The sequence below is a fragment of the Mauremys reevesii genome, linkage group 1 (assembly GCF_016161935.1).
Source record: "Mauremys reevesii isolate NIE-2019 linkage group 1, ASM1616193v1, whole genome shotgun sequence".
In the NCBI taxonomy this organism is placed as follows: Eukaryota; Metazoa; Chordata; order Testudines; family Geoemydidae; genus Mauremys; species Mauremys reevesii.
In genome coordinates, this window is record NC_052623.1 from 65,914,817 (window position 1) to 65,932,282 (window position 17,466).

Here is a 17,466-nt window from a genome sequence, read left to right on the forward strand (position 1 = left end):
CTAGTGATTAGCATGAGAGCCAGGAAGCAGAGGTCAAAGTCAGAAAACAAGCCAACGGTCAGAGCTGGCATCAGTAACCAGGAGCTGGGTGTAGAAGCAGGAATCTGGAACAAGGCAAAAGGTAAGGCCAGGCTAGGCCTGGCCCTCTAAAACCCCATCCAGACTCCAATATTGCAGTCAGACAGGGATCCACCTAGTTGCTCAGATAACTTCCAGTGCCTCCTTCTGGCTTAAACAGGGAGTCTGAGCCAATCAGAGAGGCTGGAATTCTCCAGTTGGAGCTTCATGGGTGGTGCCTATGGTCCACCAGCCCACATTCCTGCAAGCTGCTAGCTGCAGTGTAAGAACTGCCTGGAGACCTGCATTCAATACCTACAATCCCTCACAGTCTAGTATCTAACCTTGTGTTTGCTTCCTGCATGTTATCAGAGCCAAGCATTGAACTGGTAACCTCAGGGTTCATAGATAACAAATCTCTCCAGTGTTCCACATTGTGCAAAATGCTTTTGATTTGGGTAGGACAATGAAAATCAAAATCTTTCCAGAGCTTCTCCTTCTTGTGTTTAGGTTTCTTATTTTAGAGAAAATTCATCCTGTGGAGAGAGCCAATGCAAAGACTGCACAACACTTAAGACCCATCTAAGACTTATTTTGAGGACTTGCGCTGGCCCTCTGTACAGAAGTGAATTAATTTTCATGCCCCAGCCACTTCTAGAATCGTGACTGATCTTGTGGAAGGAGTGGACATATAGGGAGTTCTCTTTCCCAGGGGACAAAAGTATCTGCGAATGATAAAGAACGAAGCTAGAGAGAGAACGATGGAAGCAGAAGGAAAAGAGAAGCTGTGTAAGCCCTACTGGAAGGCTTTATCTAGTTATTTATAAAGCTCTAGCCAGTGCAGTATCCAGGCACTGACAAAATTCAGCACTGGGTAAATCTGGTGAAATGAGGGGAAAAAAAAGAATTACACATTCTGTATTCTCTTTCTATTGATAGGAAAACAAAACCAAATCCATTAGCTGTACTAAGGAAATCACACAGTGCTTATTCATTTTCTACTGGCATACCCATGCAGTGCTTTGAACACATAGCACAAAGTGACTACTATGAATCTTAGCCCTTTGCTATACCTTTTTGGAAGTCATGAAATCATAGAATATCAGGGTTGGAAGAGACCTCAGGAGGTCATAGTTCAACCCCCTGCTCAAAGCAGGACCAACACCAACTAAATCATCCCAGCCGGGGCTTTGTCAAGCCGGGCCTTAAAAACCTCTAAGGAAGGAGATTTCACCACCTCCCTAGGTAACCCATTCCAGTGCTTCACCACCCTCCTAGTGAAATAGTTTTTCCTAATATCTAACCTAGACATCCCCCACTGCAACTTGAGACCATTGCTTCTTGTTCTGTCATCTTCCACCACTGAGAACAGCCTAGCTACATCCTCTTTGGAACCCCCCTTCAGGAAGTGAAAGGCTATCAAATCCCGCCTCACTCTTCTCTTCTGTAGACTAAATAAGCCCAGTTCCCCCAGCATCTCCTCATAAGTCATGTGCTCCAGCCCCCTAATCATTTTCATTGCCTTCCGTTGGACTGTCTCCAATTTGTCCACATCCTTTCTGTAGTGGGGGGGCCCAAAACTGGATGCAATACTCCAGATGTGGCCTCATCAGTGCCTAATAGAGGGGAATAATCACTTCCCTCGATCTGCTGGCAATGCTCCTACTAATGCAGCTGAATATGCCGTTAGCCTTCTTGGCAACAAGGGCACACTGCTGACTCATATCCAGCTTCTTGTCCACTGTAATCCCCAGGTCCTTTTCTGTAGAACTGCTGCTTAGCCAGTTGGTCCCCAGCTGTAGCAGTGCATGGGATTTTTCCGTCCTAAGTGTAGGACTCTGCACTTGTCCTTGTTGAACCTCATCAAGTTTCTTTTGCCCCAATCCTCCAATTTGTCTAGGTCACTCTGGACCTTATCCCTACCCTCCAGCATATTTACCTCTCCACCCAGCTTAATGTCATTTGCAAACTTGCTGAGGGTGCAATCCATCCCATCATCCAGCTCATTAATGAAGATGTTGAACAAAACTGGCCCCAGGACCGACCCCTGGGGCACTCTGCTTGATACCAGCTGCCAACTAGACATCAAGCTGTTGATCACTACCCATTGAGCCTGATGATCTAGCCAGCTTTCTATCTACCTTATAGTCCATTCATCCAATCCATACTTCTTTAACTTGCTGGCAAGAATAGTGTGGGAAACCGTAACAAAAGCTTTGCTAAAGCCAAGGTGTATCACGTACACTGCTTTCCCCATATCCACAGAGCCAGTTAATTACAGAACATACAACCAGCTTGGGGTGCCTGCCCTGCTTTTTGATAGTCTACCCTCAGATTGGCACTCACAGTCATGAACCCACTCCAGACAGCATGACGCCATACATACGTCACGCAAGAATATTGATAATCAGTGAGTGACTAGCTTTCCAATGACATATCACATAACACCTTTTAGATACAGATTATAACAGAGAGTCAGGGCTGCTGAAACTCATTGCTTGATACCAGGGAGCCTCTTGCTTTCTGGCATAGGAATGCTCTTATGGTCACAGCCACCATTCTGGTTGTTTAAAAAAAAGTAATGGAAACCAACCTTATTAGGAGAGTATACATGCTCAGATCTGAAAGAAAACATCTAAAACTAATTACAAAATAAAGGGTTAAAGCGCCTATTAAACTGACATTTATAATGCATCCTTAACTATGGAGTCTTACCCAGCAACTCCATGATAGTACCTTGCACTTCCAAGAATCTCAGATGAATCTATGAGGCACATAAGTGTGATCTTCATTTTACAGATGTGAATCTGAGACACAAAAAGGTTATAACTTGTCCACTAGCACACCGCAAGTTGTGGAAGCAATAAATCCCAAGACTCCTGACCTCTTCCCCCAAGTCTTCTGATAAGATGCTTCCCGACAGATTACAACCACCATTACAAAAATTGATTTGCATATTATTATAGATTTTAAGGGGGCTAACGAGCATTATCCAAAGATATTGAAAAAAACCAAACAAACAAGAAGATTTTGTGCCAAATTCAGCTCTCAGTTACACCAGCACAGTCTCCTGAGAATCAATGGGATTGTAACTGAAATTAGAATATGGCCCAGCATTTGAGACACATTCACAGGGCCACTTATGTTCCCATTCACACTGCTGTATACCAGGAATAACTGTGCTGAGATCTGGGAGCAGAAACAGGCTTATAATTTCCATATCTATCTACACTGTTTCTGTGAGTGCTGCTTTGTTTTTTAAAAAAAGTGGCTGGGGCAGGGACTAAAAGAAACAGCATCACTCTATAACAAAGTACTTTTACTGAGATTTTTAAACATGGACATAAATTGGGAACATCTGAACCACCTTCTCTCTGTACAGTCTCATCACTGCTGGGGCAACAGCCTTCCCCTGTGCCATTCCTGCCATCTGGGTCAGCTTAATTACATCCCTCTTCCTCATCAAGCCTTCATCCAATTTCAGTTTTCAACTAGAGACATTTCAACTAGACACCTTGTAATTTCTCTCTCTTCCTGTTAGTGTGTACTATTTAACTTTGGAATTGTTTGCTCTACAGAAGCTGCTGTAAAGCATTCGGAGAGGCGATGCATATGAAACATACTATACAAAATAATATGAGTGTGATTTCTTTTTGAATTTTAATTCCACTTGCAGTAGCAATACTGTATAATCAAAACCTGATGGTGAGCCAAAGCAAAAAACAACCAGTAGATGGCACCATTTATTACGTTATAAAAGATTCATAACTACAAGCTAGAGGCCCCCACCCCTAAAACCTGGTTGTTAGTATAACATAAATCAAACCTCCATTTTAAGAGATGTTTCTTATAAGCTCAATATAGCCCTAACTTTATGTCCCTTTCCAGTGCTTCCTGTGGAAGATTTGGTGGTGATCCCTTAAATGGAAAAAAACATTTTAGAAACAATAATGGATCTAGAGGGCAATAGGACACTGCCCAGGAGAGTTTTCTTCTGTTCTGCTCTTAAAAAAAACAGGTTACTTCTTTTCATTCCTCTGTTAAATAATAGAGCTGCTTCAAGGGACATCTCCCTACCCGACTGACATAACTTAGAAAAGGTTTAGGCAATGGGCAGTTATAAACACGGTTATAGCCATTTTATAACAATAAATAATAATATACACTTACAATAAACAGCAGCTGTTACCCAGGACTTTCAAAGTGCTTTGGAAACATTACTTAATTAAACAACACCTCTATGAGACTGGGAATCCTAACACTCCAGTAATCCTCTTGACCTCATTGGGATGTCAATGGTTCTGCTTGTATGAGTAAGCGTTACTCATGCGGGTAAGGACTGCAGGATCAGAAGTAAATACTGTAATATGTTTTCTGCTATTACAGGCATATTTCTTCCAGGAGGGAAAAAGGAGGAAGTTTGTTGTGTTCACTTTCTAGAAATTAATCCCTGCAAAATATTTGTCAGTGGTTCAGGGTGTGTGTCATTTAGCTATAAGCTTCAAATCTGTAATGTTTGTACTATGTGTGCTTAAAAGGCAGACTTAGTGGCTTCAGCATAATTTACTATTTAAGGTTAAAAGCTGTTGCTTTCTCTAATCTTCTGCTCCACAGCCAATGCAACTTTAATAGTGCAAGCCTGGGAAGAGGATAGAAATGCATTGCTGAAACATTTAGCATGATACAGTTTTCCATCTTTATTTTAAGTTATGAAAACTGTCTGAAAAAGCTAGTGAGTGTTTCCAGTCAATGATAGTTTCCTGGCATCAAAAGATTAAGAAAATGAACTGAAATATCCAGAGGAAGAAATACTGAGTGGAGAAGATAGATTACAAAAAAATCTTGTATTTTCTATATTTATCTGTATGCTATGTGTATCTGCTTTACTAGGCTGTCAATTTCAATTGGACTGAAATCTGCAGCACTAGTTTAATTCAGAATTCCTGTTGTTACTTCTTCCCTATATTCCACTTAAATAAAAGTGTTGTAAGAGTAGTGATGTTAACCCCAGTGTCCTGGCATAATTCCAGCTCAGATACTTATGGTCTGCCTACATAAATTCTGCCTTCAGTTTCATCTGAATACTTTATTCTTCATTTCCTTCCCTAATGTGTTGTATGGCATTGCTCTGTGTTGTTAAAGAGCTGCTTTACAACCCAAAGGTGGCTGCATTTTAGTGGTTTGAGAACTGATTTCTATACATTCCAGATAAATTAATTAGCAAATGTTTGCTATGTGTCCTGAGATCCCTGGATGAAAGGAAGTGTAGAACCACAACATATTATTATTTGTCCCTGAAACAGAGAAGCTAATTATCATTCTTGCCTACCTGTTTTGGTGGGCTGTGAATTTTTTGTTTTGGTGGGTGATTATTGTTGTTTGTAGCTTTGCTACAAAGAGGGTTAAAAAGGAGTTTGACTTGGCAGACAAGACCCCATGTAAAAGACAGTGGAAATCAATTATGGTTTCAATTTTAAATGATGGAGCACAGGACAATAAGATCCTCCCTGCTCAAATAGAATTCCTGCCTATTTGCAAATCGTAAGGATGCCATGTGTGCCAGGCAGAAATCACGTGAACTGAAGGTTTGTTGCTTTAAAAGAAATAACAATGTATTTTGTCTCAGTTTTACATACTGTTATGGTTTGCAGGACCATTGTATTGCAGTGATGTCACTGCAAAAAGCAACATAATAGTGAATATTCGTGTGGACTACTCAGAAAGATCTTCACATGCAAGATAGGCCAGGAGAAATCTTTGACTTGGAGAAAGTAATAACCCTACAGTGGGCTACAACTTGACAATCTTCCCAGTAGGTCTGTGAAAGGGGGGAGAGGGGGATGTGATCACCTGAAGAAGGAAGGAGAAAAGTCTTCTGACTGATGGGTTGCAAAAAACTGTGGCAGTGCTCCCTGACTGCAATTTCTAGAAATGGAAGGATTCCATTGGGTAAAGAATGTTATGCCCAACTAATAGTCCCCAAGAGGAGACTAGATTCCTGCCCCTTGTTTTTATAGATTTCTACTGGCCTAGAAAATAAAAATGTATAAAAGGTCAAATCCTGTCTCTATACAAATGCATTATCTCCAGATACCTAGTTTTGTCTATGTTTTTTTTAAAAAGGTTAGCGATATCTGAAGAGGGGTATTTTCAGAAGCATTCAGCATTTATTCAACTCTGCTTGCAAAACACCCAGCATTGAGTTAACTCAGCTCCCATTGACTTCAAAGTGGGAAAGGTACCGAGACTTCAAAGTGGGAAAGACTTTTGAAAACCCCACCCTATAATATTACCCCTGGTACCAGATAGTACAGTGAGGGATGTCTAGAACTATATGTAATGATAACGAGGATTATTCATTCCTTTCCAGAATCCTGCTCTGAGTGAATTATAAATGAAATAAAGTCCATATTACAAAATTGGCAGAGATAATAAAATACAACTGGAATTCAGGGATCAGCAGAAAAGAGACAGCACAAAGGTCAAAACAGCAATCTTCTCTTTCAAAAGAGCTCTTACTACACAATGAGGAGAAGATTTTGCAAGGTACAAATGGCAGTTAGGTACCTAATTCCCAGTAAATTTCAATGAGAGTTAGGCACCTAACTGTCATTTGTGCTTTGGAAAATTTACCACCTAGTCAAGCAGAGGACATCAGTTAACAGAAGGTATATTGATATGGTAAAATAGCTAAGCAGCACATTACCAAATATTGGAACTGCATTTTAAAATGTGTTAATGTTGTTATTACCTGCATTGGCTTCCCTTTCTGTATTTACTTTACTTACTATTTCCTCATAGGTTGCTTTTGTATTTTGTCCTTGGGAAATCCTGAATAGCGTCTCTTAATAACAAGACATATAGCTTGATGCAGCACCTGACTCACCTGAGTAATCCTTACTCTTGTGATGAGCCTACTTGAATTCATCAGGACTCCAGTGGAACTACTTGCCTGTGTGAGAATTACCCATGTGAATAAGGGCTTTCAGGATTAGGCCCAAATCCTGTCAAGTGTTTTCTGTTTTTTCCAAGTGTAAGTCTTCAAAGGTGGGGAGGAAGAAGAACAAAACCTGTTGTTTTTCCTTTCTAATGGCGACTGGGAAATTAAATACAAGATGTGAGGCTAGTCATAATGCATAACAGTCCTCAGAACTGACAGCATTAGCTTTTGTTTCCAGCTGTACAGCAACGACGCAAGTCTTAGCACACAGTACATGGAGAACTGTCAGCTCTGTAGAAATCCAATTAAGTTACATGGTTTCTAAACCTAGATGATTTGAGGAAGTTTAAAACAGAGAGTGAGCACTGTGCTGGCTCAACTGTTGTGCCAATTATCCGGTGGGATGTTTTTGTAGCTCCGGCTGCTATGGTATTTTCAGAGCAAGACCAGGGTGAATATATTTCAGGGTTAATTATGAATTAGCATTATTATTTATTTATTAAATAAGATGTCTAATATGTATTTTAAAGAGATATTGGCACCATCTGAAAAATGGGATGAGTGCATCCTACCTTTTTCAAAATGATTATTGAAAAATTGAATAAAAAAGTACCTCAATGGTAGTTAAAGTGGAGTCAAGTGGCGTTAATGCCTGTAGAGTCCCTTCCAGAATGGCTGCTCTGTGGGAAAAGCAGCATGACTCTTGCCAGAACTCTGCTGTTTCTATTCTATTCCATCTGGTTTTTTGTTTTTTGTTTTTTAATCAAGGCCATCAACATAGTATTTGAAGTGGGAAGATAAGAGTAAGAGCAGCAACATGGACGGGCAGCCTCTTCATGGAGCTACCTTTTACCTCTTTACAACAGGGGGCTCTTTTCTCCATGGATCTGCACAGGGAAGAGGAAGCCATGGCCTCTGCCCACTCTGAGCCCTTCCCCCAATTTAACCTTCCATGCAGGGAGCAGTTTCCTGGAAGCTCAGCCTTGCAGTTAGCTAGATTCTCCCCCTCCTCCTCCCCCCCACCAGTCCTCTTTCCGCAGTCGTCTTCACTGGAGAAGGCGAATAGCTCTCCTTTATTTATCAGTTTGTAAAATGAGCTGAATTACGGCCTCTTGGGATATATGTGCAATATTAAAAATAAATACATCTCTGATAACTGACATCAACAAAAATAGTCTCCCCCTTGCCCCAAAGTCATCTAAATATGCTGTATCTAGCTCCAAGCCAGTTGTATGCCTGAGAAAAGAGATGGACCTGACATCATGTTCTAAATGTCAGGAGTTCAGCCCTGTTGGTCTAGTATGGAAAGGTAAATTCCAGTCAACAGCTGTCTAGTTAATGCATTCTGCTATCGCTATCCCAGAATGAAATCCTGACCCTATTAATGTCACTGACAAAACTCCCATTAACTTCACTGGGGATGGGATTTCACTGGGGACAGATATTTAATCTAGGAACAGTTATCTTGAGCACCTCATCTGATCTCAGCTGCCACTTCATTACATAGGGAGTGAGGGCATCATCTGCAGAACCAGCAGCACCTGCACAGCCTTGAGAATGCCACTGCCTGGGGGCTATATTTTAGAAAAGTTGTACTGCAGTAGTAATGTGAAATGTATAAAATGAAATAAAAAAGCAAATAACAGAACGATAGCTCTGCTTGTTGACTAGCTATTCCTGTTCTAATTCTGCTTTGCATTAGGGTGTAAATCCCAAGTAACTCCACATTTACACAGAGTAAGTGAGAACAAGGTTTGCCCTTGTGCGCTTAGGAAGTGCCTAATGAAGTGCCCAACTCTAATGAAAAATGGAGTCCTCTATTGATTTAATGCAATACAACTAGTTTAGTGCACAGAGTTCTACCAATTGTTGTCAGATGCTACCGGTGTGGTGCTCTGCTTTCTCCAATGTTAATATCACTCGGCTGCGTGCGTGTGTTCCCTCTGTGTGCTGCCCCAGCTCTGCAGATAGCTGACACAGCAGACCCGAAGAGAACCCCCAATGACCACAGAGTCTAGTAAGGTACGAAGGCACGTCGACCAGGTTTATTGCCGTATTGGACACAATAATAGTTCCCTGTAGGTTTCTGAGCCTAACTCAGGGCATACTACGAATATGCACCCACGGTCAATGGACTCGGCTCAGTCAGTGGCAGGACTTTCCACTGCCCCCTTGGCCGGACAAAGACATCGCCCCAGGGATGCATTCTTATACACAGGTACAAACAAGTTACACATCACACCTTACGTATTGAAGTGCAACCCCTCTATGTAGTGAGGTGCCGCCTCTCACCTTGTACATGTTGGTTCAAACAAAACAACTCTATCCATCATATTACCTTTTTGCCCCTGTCATTGGGATGGGTTGGCCTGTCCCTTGTTGTCTATGGAATGTTCCAGTATAGTGTGTTCTGGTGCTGTGTTTATATTATAATACACTAGGTGAATATATGTTTATGCAACATCAGCCCTTTTCTTGCCGACTTCTGTGAACAGGGCCGGCTTCCAGCTCACAGCTTGCTTTTTGCTTTTAGCTAAGGCTTGACCATACTTTAGTTCAGGCCTCAGGCCTCAACTGGGCCTTTATCAGGGCCTGCACTTACTACATTCCCCCACTTTTTGTCTTTTTTATGGGGAGGATGTTTACCCATTGTCCCGGAAAAGCATAATGTACGGACTAAAGATAACCCAGTGGGCTAAACACGGTTATGTGGTTACCTTATTTTACCATCCATACACTCATGCCCCATCTGTCTTTATAGTCTGCACATTCCCTTGTACGACTATTAGGCAGATTTTATTATCCAATTAGTTCTTAGTCCCTTATGTTGGGCCTGGGAATGTTAGGCCCGGGACCATGAATACGTGGGGGTCAGTAGCCTCTCTAGTGTTTTATTGAGGGCCTCGTGAGAACATACAAACTATACTCAAAATATAAATGTGAAATATAGAATATACATATTATATATAGATATGTATATTATGTAATATATAAAATATAGTGATATATACTAATCATTACACCTATGTGTAGGTATATAGCTTATAGATGATTGTTACAAATTTTTTAATTAGTATGCTTTAACTCCCTATTCCATAACATGATTGTTTGGGTGTACCACAGCAGTGTTGATTGCCATTTCCATTCCCTTGTTCACTCTACCTTGCAACTTGGCTTTTTTTGTTTGATGGAACATATAGGAGCACATGCCTATTAACACCACAACCGTTAGGGCCTGGATCCCCATTAGGAGTATGCTTAGAGTGCAAACTACTGGATGTAAGGTCACATCCTCGGGGATTGCCCACCAGGGTGTTTCCACCGCCTGTTGCACTGCTTCAATTTCACACATTTGCTGTTGAATTAAATGGGTTATTGGTATGAGAGATTCCTTAGTTCTGGCCACTAATTCATGTATATCTAAATGTAAGAATTTAACAGGTGGAAACAGATCAACCAATAAGCTTTGCAGGTGTTCATGAATAATGACCGTTTCAGTGACAGCCTTACCCTTTTTTGTTGGCCAAAAGGCATGGGCTCCTATCTGAATAGTGCCTGTTACGGGCACACAGAATCCTGCCTCACTTGTGGGGCAGATATTGCCATTTATAGAAAAATTGTGATACCCTATGGCGCAAGCCATGTCCTGAATGCGCACTACCTCCTGAACCAATTCCTTTTGTACTAGTCATGCCCAGCCTTTTTAGTGGCATTAATGTCAATTTTGGCATAGCATTCACACAGCCACCAGCCATTATGCTTTGTGCAACATGCTTGATTGATTTCTGAGCCAGTTTCCGTTACCAAACGCACAGTGGGGTAATGCTGCACATATGTTTTATTCACCAGCGTCCCCACACTATTAGCATAGTATACTTTAACTGGCTCCTGTATCCATCTAGGTACCGCCATCATGAGGTGTATGCACTTACGTTCTCCCTGATTTCATTTAGGTATGTTATCAAACTTAGCAAACCCTAGAAAGATAGGCATCATATGGTCTATGCCCTGTTGTATTTGGTTCATAATGGTTGCACGGTTTAAGATACGTGGCCAATTTTGAAGCTGCAACTGCAGCAAACTTTGCTGTACTATCTCTATTACCTTATCACCATAGGCTGTACAGGCCACTGCCAATGAAATGTCATTATTTTGTATGCTGTTAATAAGGGACAAAACAGTGGCATTTAGGTGTTAAAACCCTTGTGCAATAACATGCATATTGTCAATAGTGATTGCATGTTGGTCCAATAACAAGCTACTAACACCTCCCCCTGTTTTAACTGCTTTACCTATTCCATCCACTACGGTGCTTATTTTCCAATTAAGATTTTTAATATCCGCCAAATTCCATAGGGACATGCCAAGGCTAGACCCTCCTAGGGCTGTCCCTAATATATCTCTCTTGTATTTATTTTGTTGTGGGATAATTTGAGACCCCTTCCAAAGTTGTAACTGCATTTGCAGCTCAGAGTTAAACCAATTTTTATAATGGCTAGGACATTGTTCCGGCATGGCCATTCCTGCAAAATCTAGTTTTAGTGGTACATAGAGCCATCCTACATTTTCTACCATATATTCTACAGTGGGGTGTAGGAAAATCCCGGATACAGGCCACGGCTGTATAGCTGGGCATCCTTTCTTTAAGCTGAGATCAATGTGTGGAGGAAAGGAAGGAGGTGGTGTGGGGCCTATACTGGGACAGGCATCTTCACAAACCTGCACATATCCCATAGCCGTAGTATTTAATATCTGATATAGGACCAATTTACACCAGCTTTTGTTTCTTTTTTGCTGGCTCCTGCCGGGTGTAATCTGTGTTTAACAAATCCAGTATGATTTGATCACTTAGTGGATTTAGGAACAGGAATCTTGTCCCTAAAGGGACAGTGGGTACGTTATTAATCCATGAGATGCCTGGTCCCAACATCCACAACGGCTGTTTTCCAACTTGGTCCAGTATCCACACAGAAGTGTCCTTGTCATTCCACCAGATGGTGATCATATTACCAATACCCCAAGTAAACTGACCTTTTGCACATAGTTGTCTGACCGAATAAGGTCTAGACAATTTAAAGTGTTTTAATTGTCCCCAAGCGATGTACAATAACACGCAGGGTGCAGAGGGAGCTCTGAGATTAAAGTTTGTAAAACTTCCATTATTTAGCTGGAAGGTTTCCATGTTACTTACCGTTCTTGCTTATCCTGTATATTTTTCTGTAAAGCAAGCAAAGACATGTAGCATACATGTTTAACCCTTATATTCCTTCAATTGCATGGCATGTTTCCAGCGCGGCTGTTTGTCTATATCAATCAGGTATAGGGAGGGTCCTAATTTTTCCAGAATGGGCCAAGGCCCGCACCATTCTGCCTTTGGAAATCTTTTCTTGGGACCTGATTTAATTTTAGCCATTACCTGGTCCCCAATTTTCCATTGTTTAATGTCACTATGTTTATCAAAAGCCCAATTCATCTTTTGCTGTTCTGCAGCCTGTTGTGCTGCAGCTGCTCCTTGAACTGTGCCCAACCAATATTTAAAACTATTCATCCAGGTGGTAGTTGCAAGTGCTGTAATTGTTTCCCAATCTGGAGGGTAAAACAAGTTTTCCCAACCTGGCATAGATCTTCCAAAAAGAATTTCATATGGGCTAAATCCTGTCATGCGGTTTGGCCGGCTACGGATCCTCATTAGGACCCATGGGAGTACCATGTCCCAGTTTGTTCCTAATTCATTACAGACTTTAGACGATTCAACTTTTAAAAATTTATTCATTCTTTCTACCTGTCCTTCTGCCTGAGGGTGATAGGGAATGTGTAGCGGTAGGGGAACACTGGCCCAGGTACCCATATCCCGGTATACCTGCCCAATAAAGGCGGGACCATTGTCAGAATCAATGCTGTGTGGCAAACCCCATTTTGGAAAAATTTCCGCTATTAACAATTTTGCGGCGACCGCACTGGACTCTTTCTTTGTAGGAAAAGCTTCGACCCATTTACTAAAACTATCCACAATTACAAACAAGAATCTGTTTCCCCTAGAAGTGGTAGGTAGAGGTCCCACGAAGTCAACCAGCAACTGTTGAAGGGGACCTTTTGGCGCCTGGTGCATTAATTCTCCCCATCTTTTCCTTCTAGCAGGGTCCTGTTTGGCACATGTTAAACAGCTGTGAAGATGTAAATTTAAATCCTCTCGCATTCCAGGCCACCACCCCAATTTTTTAAGTTTTTCCAATGCTTCCTCTAATTTTGGGTGACCTCCCACAATTGATCCATGTCCCCATTTTAACAGAAGGTACGTCAATTGTTGTGGGATTATCATAACCCAGTTATTGTCCGGTTTAGCTAAAATAAGCTCCCCCTCCTTTTTTAAGGGGACACCCTGCCACTGTGATGGGCACTCAAGTAACCATTGCTGTATTGAATCATCTTTTGCCTGAAGCTCTTGTAAATCCTGTATCTCCTTCTGGTAGTTTGCTTCGTTTTCCTGTTTTAATTTTGCCTGTGCTCTAGTAGTTACTGCCACAGGCATTGGTTCCCACAGAACACCGGTAAGGGCTGCCTCCTTAGCTAATGTATCTGCTTGTTCATTTCCCCACTGTAAGGGTCCTTTTTTCTTATGGGCTTTTATTTTGACCATATGGATTTTTTTATACTGTTGTGACAATTTTTCTATTTGCTGCCAGAGGGTTTTGTGCTTGATTTCTGAGCCGTCGGTCCCTGTAAACCCCATGCTTTGCCACCACGGGAGGTAAATAGTGGTACCCTTATACACATAATCAGAATCAGTCCCTATCACAATTTCAGATTGCTTGCCCTTCATTCTATTTAAAACTTCCAAAACCGCTGATACCTCCGCAGCCTGGGTTCCTCCCTTAGCCAATTTATACTGGAAGGACTCACCGCTTGATTTATTCCCATTTAAACAAATTCCTGCAAAGCCAGTGACTCGTTCTCCTTCCTCATAGTACGAGCTACCATCCACAAACCAAATGGTTTTTCCAGTCACTTGGTCAATTGGGACTGCTTTAAACACAGGATGAGCCCTAGATTCCGTTTGAGGCTCACATATATGTTTTTTACCTTTTACAGTCAATCCCCATACAGATATTTCTGGTTCTTTTAGTGTGACTAATTGAACATTTTCTGACATGAGAGTGAAGACCCATTGAATGGCTTTATCAACTCTCACATGTCCTTTTGACAGATTTTCCTGACTGAGTAACTTTCCCAGTGCATGGTGACTTTTTACAATCACCTTGCTCGCTCCTACAATTGCCTGGGATTTTTGTAGCGTCCAGTAAGCAGCCAGAGCAGTTTGCTCACAAACCCCCAGTTTGCTTTCTGGGCTGGTTAGCGCTCTGCTGTAGTACGCAATAGGTCTTTCCCCAGCCCCTGTATCCTGGGCAATCATGCTTACGATACAGACATTTTTGACACTAGGATACAGTACAAAAGGGAAATTATTAGGAGCGGCCAAGGTAGGTGCCTCCATTAATCCCTGTTTTAAACTTTCCAATGCCTTAGTTGCCTCCTCTGTCTATGTCCACTGTGGTCTTTTAAGTACCTCATACAGGGGACCTGCCTTCTCAGCATATCCAACCATAAATTCTCTGCAAAAGTTAGTTAGCCCCAAAAAGGACTGCAGGGACTTGGTATCCACCGGCATGGGCAGGTTAACAATGCACTTTACTCTTTCCTTATCCACAGACCTTCCCCCAGAACTGAGTCGAATTCCCAGATACTGCACTTCTTTCTGTTTAATCTGAGACTTCGAGGGGTTAAGTTTTAAGCCGAAAGCTTGGCAGCAAGTTAGCAGCTGCCGCATTAACTGTTCATGTTCCTGCTCTGTTTTACTGACTATTAAAATATCATCTACATATTGAACAATTCTTCCCGTCTGCAGTAACCCCTCTCTCTCCAGCATATTTCTTACTACAGTATGGAAAATTGGTTGGTGCGTCACAGTACCCCATTGGCAAAACATTCCAGCAGTATTGCATACCTTGGAATACAAAAGATGTTCGATACTGAGACTCCGGGTCTAAGGGTAAACTCCAGAAGCCATTTGCCACATCGAGTACTGAGAACCACTCCATTTCAGGGGTTACCACCTCCAACAGTTCGGGGTAAGCTGCCACTATGGGTACCCCTCGTTTGGCCGTTTTGTTTAACCCCCGATAGTCAATCATTAACCTCCATGTACCATCAGGTTTTTTAACTGGCCAAATTGGTGCCGCGTTAGGCGCTGAGCACCTTTTGATTAAATTTCGTTTTTCCAATTCTGTTATTACTTGCCTCAATGATTCCTTTGCCTCCTGGGGTATTGGGTACTGTTTTATGAATGGGGGTATATCTCCCTCTAATGTAACAGAGGTCTGCATTTTGCCCGTATCTAGGGAGTCCGCTGCCCAGACGGTTTGAATTTCAGTCCACCAGTTTTCCCAGCCATTTGGTGCGGGAGGTGGTTTTTTAGGCTTTATTGCTTTCACCGTCTGTGTAGCCAGTCCCATAGGAATTAGATTGGTATCATTTGTGCCTTGCATTACAGTGAGAGTTTGTCTAATACACATGTTTGGAAAATCCAAGATTAATCCCAGTCGCTTAATAGTTTCAGCTCCAATTAGATTCTCTCTCTCTGCAATAGCGCACTTCTCGTGAACAGTATGCATTCCAAACTGGAGGGGAAGGGTTTTAACATCATACGTTTGATTAGTTCCAGATATTCCCTGTATTTGCACCGACTCTCCAACTGGATATGCATTAAAGTCACCTTTTACTATAGGAATTCCAGCCCCCGTATCCAACAAGAAATCTACTAGCCCCTCCCAGACTCGAATGCTTAAATGGGGGCACCCCCAGACATCTACTGTCATGGGTTGCTGGAAAATGCATTCTGAGTCATGGGTAGGACTGTCCTATGCCACTAAATCAGTAGCGACTGGGTCGTTCAATCCTGATGTCAGGACTGTCGCCCTAGCTACCTTCGTCACTGTCTTATCTTTTTCCTGTTGAGACTCCTTACCAATCATACACGCCTGCAGCTGTGCCTGCAGCCTCTCAATTTCTCCTTTAAGGTTTAAGTTTTCCTGTTTTAACACTCCAGAAGGTACCCACACACTCTCTCTATCACCTCCTCTACCTCTATTCAGTCCACGACCTCTCCAACCCCAGCCACGACCACGGGGAGAGTATCCAGGACCCTCTGTTTTCCACTGTCCTAACTTGAGTTCGCAGCTCACTGACAGGAGTTCCTTCCTGCTGTTTAACTGCTGTCTCTACCTTCGCAATCCATTCATCCCAAGGTACCTCTTTACCTCCATTCTCACACCAAGCATTCATCCAGTCTAACACACCGGGAGGCAGCGCCTCCAAAACAATTTGCTTCAAATCTTCCATGTTAGTAACCCCTGCTGATAATCTAACATAGGTCTGAATCCTATCTGCCAGTTTAGCCGGAACTTCCCCTGGCAACCATGCCATTCCTTTAAGGGTTGCTAACTCACTAGCTAACTTAAAATGCTTTTGAACTACGCGTTTAAGCATCTGTGCAACATCATCATCAAAACCAAGGGTATGACAGTTGAGGGTCCCCAGAAGGGTTTGTACCAGAATTGGTTCCTGCAACATGTCAATTCCTACTGCTTTGAGTAACTGCTCGCCTTTATGGAGCCATGCCACAAATTCATTAAAATTTTTAGAGGGGGGAGGTCCAACAGCTCTGGCTAATGCAGTTAGTTCATTAATCTTTAAAGCGTCGAGTCTGGCTGTTAAGCCGCTCACACGTGGTTTGCGGGGGGTACTTTTATATTTGTGATCCTCTTTCCTCTCTGCATGGGCACGGCGGAGCCATGGATCTTTTAAATAATCAGCTAATTTTTTTGTTTCAGTTTCCACTTCATTCCATAACCTTAATGCGGGGGGGTGGGCTATCTGTACGTGGGGCTTTATCGAGGGTAAAGTGGGTTAGAGGATCTTCACTAGGGTTTTCAGTCCCATTTTCACCCATTTCCCCTGTTTTTACCGGAATTGATCTAGGTTTTGGGGAGGGCTTGCCCAGAACCTGGCTCACATCGTAAGGTGGCGGTTGCGGTGCGGTAGCCCCTGCCCATGGGTCACGAAAGGATGTTTTAACAGAGTCATTCCACATGTCCCCATTGCAACACCCATCCCAACTGTCCCATGTTCCATCTTTTATTTTGGCAAGATCCACCTGTTTCCATTTCTGTCCCCATTCTTCAGGCACTGTAACAGCACCTGAAGTACGCTGAACCCCAGGGGACGGCACTTTTTGTTTTTGCAGGTTTTCTACAGCTGTTTCCAATTTTTTATTTTCCTGCTTTACTTGCTCGAGCATATCATGAGTTTGGACCACCTGTTGCCCTGCTAAAAGAGCTTGGGCTTTCCAGTGCTCGACTGCCCGGCTTGCCTCTTCTACTTCCCCTCTATTTTCCATGACTTGTTTGGCCAGC

The 17,466-nt window shown here is 42.4% G+C and overlaps 1 protein-coding gene across 2 annotated transcripts in view; it reads left to right on the forward strand.

The window, feature by feature from the left end:
- ENOX1 (ecto-NOX disulfide-thiol exchanger 1) overlaps positions 1-17,466 on the forward strand; it is a 521,099-nt gene continuing 503,633 nt past the window's right edge. The window contains exon 1 of one of the 2 annotated variants that reach the window (XM_039485148.1): positions 1-121. The gene's annotated coding sequence lies outside the window, so the exon portion shown is untranslated. The remainder of the gene's footprint in view (positions 122-17,466) is intronic. The other variant, XM_039485204.1, reaches the window with a different exon arrangement.